A 6234-nucleotide genomic window follows, 5' to 3' on the forward strand; every position below is an offset into this window, starting at 1 on the left:
TATGCTGTTGTCTTAGGTCTCTCTTTATGTAGTGTTGCGTTGTCTCTCTTGTCGTGATGTGTGTTTTGTCCTATATATATATACCTACACCTTAGCCAAATACTGTACATTTAAACTCAGTATTTCACAATTCCTGACATTTAATCCTAGTAAATTTCCCTGTCTTAGGTCAGTTAGGATCATCACTTTAACCTCTATGGGCTAGGCGGGACGAATTCGTCCCACCTACGTAACAGCCACTTGAAGCCTGTGGCGCGATTTTCAAAACCTTAAAAATCCTATTACTTCAATTTCTCAAACATATGACTATTTTACAGCTATTTAAAGACAAGACTCTCGTTAATCTAACCACACTGTCCGATTTCAAAAAGGCTTTACAACGAAAACAAAACATTAGATTATGTCAGCAGAGTACCAAGCCAGAAATAATCAGACACCCATTTTTCAAGCTAGCATATAATGTCACCAAAACCCAGAAGACAGCTAAATGCAGCACTCACCTTTGATGATCTTCATCAGATGACAACCCTAGGACATTATGTTATACAATACATGCATGTTTTGTTCAATCAAGTTCATATTTATATAAAAAACCAGCTTTTTACATTAGCATGTGACGTTCAGAACTAGCATACCCCCGCAAACTTCCGGGGAATTCGCTAACATTTTACTAAATTACTCACGATAAACGTTCACAAAAAGCATAACAATTATTTTAAGAATTATAGATACAGACCTCCTCTATGCACTCGATATGTCCGATTTTAAAATAGCTTTTTGGTGAAAGCACATTTTGCAATATTCTAAGTACATAGCCCAGGCATCACGGGCTAGCTATTTAGACACCCGGCAAGTTTAGCACTCACCATAATCATATTTACTATTATAAAAGTTTGATTACCTTTTGTTGTCTTCGTCAGAATGCACTCCCAGGACTGCTACTTCAATAACAAATGTTGGTTTGGTCCAAAATAATCCATCGTTATATCCGAATAGCGGCGTTTTGTTCGTGCGTTCCAGACACTATCCGAAATGGTAAAGAAGGGTCGTGCGCATGGCGCAATTCGTGACAAAAAAATTCTAAATATTCCATTACCGTACTTCGAAGCATGTCAACCGCTGTTTAAAATCAATTTTTACGCCATTTTTCTCGTAGAAAAGCGATAATATTCCGACAGGGAATTTCCTTTTCGGCAAACAGAGGAAAAAATCACAAAGGCGGGGGCGGTCGGGTCATGCGCCTAAGCCCAGAGTCCCTTGATCGGCCACTTGAGAAAGGCGATAATGTGTTTCAGCCTGGGGCTGGGATGACGACATTCTGTTTTTTCCCGGGCTCTGAGCGCCTATGGACGACGTAGGAAGTGTCACGTTAGAGCAGAGATCCTTAGTAAAAGATAGAGATGGAACTAACATCAAGGCGGTGACCCGATCCTGTAGGTTCATGCTCTACAACATTCGCAGAGTACGACCCTGCCTCACACAGGAAGCGGCGCAGGTCCTAATCCAGGCACTTGTCATCTCCCGTCTGGATTACTGCAACTCGCTGTTGGCTGGGCTCCCTGCCTGTGCCATTAAACCCCTACAACTCATCCAGAACGCCGCAGCCCGTCTGGTGTTCAACCTTCCCAAGTTCTCTCACGTCACCCCGCTTCTCCGCTTTCTCCACTGGCTTCCAGTTGAAGCTCGCATCCGCTACAAGACCATGGTGATTGCCTACGGAGCTGTGAAGGGAACGGCACCTCCATACCTTCAGGCTCTGATCAGGCCCTACACCCAAACAAGGGCACTGCGTTCATCCACCTCTGGCCTGCTGGCCCCCCTACCTCTGAGGAAGCACAGTTCCCGCTCAGCCCAGTCAAAACTGTTCGCTGCTCTGGCACCCCAATGGTGGAACAAGCTCCCTCACGACGCCAGGACAGCGGAGTCAGTCACCACCTTCCGGAGACACCTGAAACCCCACCTCTTTAAGGAATACCTAGGATAGGATAAAGTAATCCTTCTAACCCCCCCCTTAAAAGATTTAGATGCACTATTGTAAAGTGGTTGTTCCACTGGATATCATAAGGTGAATGCACCAATTTGTAAGTCGCTCTGGATAAGAGCGTCTGCTAAATGACTTAAATGTAAATGTAAATGAAAAGAAGTTCAAGAAATGGTCAGACAGGCCACTTCCTGTAAAGGAATCTCTCAGGTTTTGACCTGCCATTTGAGTTCTGTTATACTCACAGACACCATTCAAACAGTTTTAGAAACTTTAGGGTGTTTTCTATCCATATGTAATAAGTATATGCATATTCTAGTTACTGGGTAGGAGTGGTAACCAGATTAAATCGGGTATGTTTTTTATCCAGCCGTGTCAATACTGCCCCCTAGCCCTAACAGGTTTTAATTTATGAATGTGAAATGTCAGAATAATAGTAGCGAGAATGATTTATTTGAGCTTTTATTTCTTTCATCACATTCCCAGTGGATCAGAAGTTCACATACACTCAATTAGTATTTGGTAGCATTGCTTTAAATTGTTTAACTTGGGTCAAACGTTTCGGGTAGCCTTCCACAAGCTTCCCACAATAAGTTGGGTAAATTTTGGCCCATTCCTCCTGATAGAGCTTGTGTAACTGAGTCAGGTTTGTAGGCCTCCTTGCTCGCATGCTTTTTCAATTCTTCCCACAAATTTTCTATAGGATTGAGGTCAGGGCTTTGTGATGGCCACTCCAATAACTTGACTTTGTTGTCCTTAAGCCATTTTGCCACAACATTGGAAGTATGCTTGGGGTCATTTTCCATTTGGAAGAACCATTTACGACCAAACTTTAACTTCCTGACTGATGTCATGAGACGTTGCTTCAATATATCCACATATTTTTTTCTTCCTCATGATGCCATCTATTTTGTGAAGTACACCAGTCCCTCCTGCAGAAAAGCACCCCCACAACATGATGCTGCCACCCCCGTGCTTCACGGTTGGGATGGTGTTCTTCGACTTGCAAGCCTCCCCCTTATTCCTCCAAACATAACGATGGTCATTATGGCCAAACAGTTCTATTTTTGTTTCATCAGACCAGAGGACATTTCTCCAAAAAGTATGATTTTTGTCCCCATGTGCAGTTGCAAACCGTAGTCTGGCTTTTTTTATGGCGGTTTTGGAGCAGTGGCTTCTTCCTTGCTGAGCGGCCTTTCAGGTTATGTCGATATAGGACTCGTTTTACTGTGGCTATAGATGCTTTTGTACCTGTTTCCTCCCACATCTTCACAATGTCCTTTGCTGTTGTTCTGGGATTGATTTGCACCTTTCGCACCAAAATATGTTCATCTCTAGGAGACAGAACGCGCCTCCTTCCTGAGTGTGGTCCCATGGTGTTTATACTTGCATACTATTGTTTGTAAAGATGAATGTGGTACCTTCAGGTGTTTGGAAATTGCCCCCAAGGACGACCCAGACTTGTGGAGGTCTACACTGTTTTTCTGAGGTATTGGCTGATTTCTTTTGATTTTTCCCATGATGTCAAGCAAAGAGGCACAGAGTTTGAAGGAAGGCCTTGAAATACATCCACAGGTACACCTCCAATTGACTCAAATGGTGTCAATTAGCCTATCAGAAGCTTCTAAAGCCATTACATCATTTTCTGGAATTTTCCAAGCCGTTTTAAGATACAGTCAACTGTATTGGAAAGGTGGCATCCTGTGATGGTGCCATGTTGAAAGTCACTGAGCTATTCAGTAAGGCTATTCTACTGCCAATGTCTTTCTATGGAGATTTCATGGCTGTGTGCTCGATTTTCTACACCTGTCATCAAATAGCCGAATCCACAAATTTTAAGGGGTGTCCACATACTTTTGTATATACAGTACCAGTCAAAAGTTTGGACACACCTACTCATTCAAGGGTTTTTCTTTATTTTTACTATTTTCTACATTGTAGAATAATAGTGTTGACATCAAAACTATGAAATAATACATATGGAATCATTTATCAACCAAAAAAGTGTTAAACAACTCAAAATATATTTTAGATTTTAGATTCTTCAAAGTAGCCACCCTTTGCCTTGATGACAGCTTTGCACAGTCTTGGCATTCTCTCAACCACCTTCACCTGGAATGCTTTTCCAGCAGTCTTGAAGGAGTTCCCACATATGCTGAGCACTTGTTGGCTGCTTTTCCTACACTCTGCGGTCCAACTCATCTCAAACCATCTAATTTGGGTTGAGGTCGGGTGATTGTAGAGGCAAGGTCATCTGATGCATCTGTCCATCACTCTCCTTCTTGGTCAAATAGCCCTTACACAGCCTGGAAGTGTGTTGGGTCATTGTTCTGTTGAAAAAGTGCAAACTATATGTGTTTGATAGTCCCACTAAGTGCAAACCGTGTTAGCCATGCTGGTTAAGTGTGCTTTGAATTCTAAATAAATCACAGACAGTGTCACCAGCAAACACCCCCACATCATCACACCTCCTCCTCTATGCTTCATGTGGGAACCACACATGCAGAGATCATCCATTCACCTACTCTGTGTCTCACAAAGACACGGCGGTTGGAACCAAAAATCTCAAATTTGGACTCATCAGACCAAAGGACAGATTTACACCGGTCTAATGTCCAATGCTCGTGTTTCTTGGCCCAAGCAAGTCTCTTCTTCTTATTGGTGTCCTTTAGTTGTGGTTTCTTTGCAGTAATTCGACCATGAAGGCCTGATTCAGGCAGTCTCCTCTGAACAGTTGATGTTGAGATGTGTCTGTTGCTTGAACTCTGTGAAGCATTTATTTGGGCTGCAATATCTGATGCTGGTAACTCTAAGGAACTTATCCTCTGCAGCAGAGGTAACTCTGGGTCTTCCTTTCCTGTGGTGGTCCTCATGAGAGCCAGTTTCATCATAGCCCTTGATGGATTTTGCGACTGCAGTTGAAGAAACGTTCAAAATTCTTGACGTTTTCCGGATTGACTGACCTTCATGTCTTAAAGTAATGATGGACTGTTGTTTCTCTTTGCTTATTTGAGCTGTTCTTGCCATAATATGGACTTGGTCTTTTACCAAATAAGGCTATCTTCTGTATACCACCCCTATCTTGTCATAATACAACTGATTGGCTCAAATGCATTAAGAAGGAAAGAAATTCCACAAATGAACTTTTAACCAGGCACACATGACAATTGAAATGAATTCCAGGTGACTTCCTCATGAAGCTGGTTAAGAGAATGCCAAGAGTGTGCAAAGTTGTCATCAAGGCAAAGGGTGGCTACTTTGAAGAATCTCAAATATAAGATATATTTTGATTGATTTGACACTTTTTTGGTTACTGCATGATTCCATATGTGTTATTTCATAGCTTTGATGTCTAAAATGTAAAAAATAGTAAAAATAAAGAAAAACCTTTGAATGGGTAGGTGTGTCCAAACTTTTGACTGGTACTGTCTGGTGTATGTATCTTGCTTTTATTATCATGGGATGTCATGGGACGGATGATTGGCGGAAACAATCTACAAAAAGTACAAAAAAAGAATGAAAATGTATGCACTCACTGTAAGTCGCTCTGGAGAAGAGCATCTGCTAAATTACTAAAATGTCAAATGTAAAAATAATATATAAATCTTCCCAAAAGGGTGTTTTAACATAATAATTGTTTGACTTTTCTGACTCATCAACAGCTTTAACATTTGTAAATGTGGCTTATAGGAAATCTCACATGAAAGTATAACATTTATTTTTAGAGGTTTTTGCAATTTGATGGAAAACAGTGAGAAGTTTTACAGTTTTGAGACTATGAAATGTGTTTCAAAACATTTACTAAATTTCAATTGAGAGACTTACCGAACACTCCTTAACGGGCTGTTAACTGTGTATCCAGTGGTGGAAAAAGTACCGTATTGTCATACTTCAGTACAAGTAAAGATACCTCAATAGAAAATGACTCAAGTAAAAGTGAATGTCACCCAGTAAAATAGTACTAGAGTAAAAGTAAAAAAGTATTTGGTTTTAAATATACTTAAGAATCAAAAGTAAAACTATAAATAATTTCTAATTCCTTATATTAAGCAAACCAGACGGCACAATTTTTTTTTTTACATTTACGGATCTCCAACAGTCAGACATAATTTACAAACAAAGCATGTGTGTTTAGTGAGTCCGCCAGATCAGAGGCAGTAGGGATGACCAGGGATGTTTTCTTGATAAATGCATGTATTGGACCATTTGCCTGTCCTGCTAAGCATTCAAAATGTAACGAGTTCTTTTGGGTG

Source organism: Salmo salar, chromosome 02, assembly GCF_965601325.2.
Source record: "Salmo salar chromosome 02, fSalSal1, whole genome shotgun sequence".
NCBI lineage: Eukaryota > Metazoa > Chordata > Actinopteri > Salmoniformes > Salmonidae > Salmo > Salmo salar.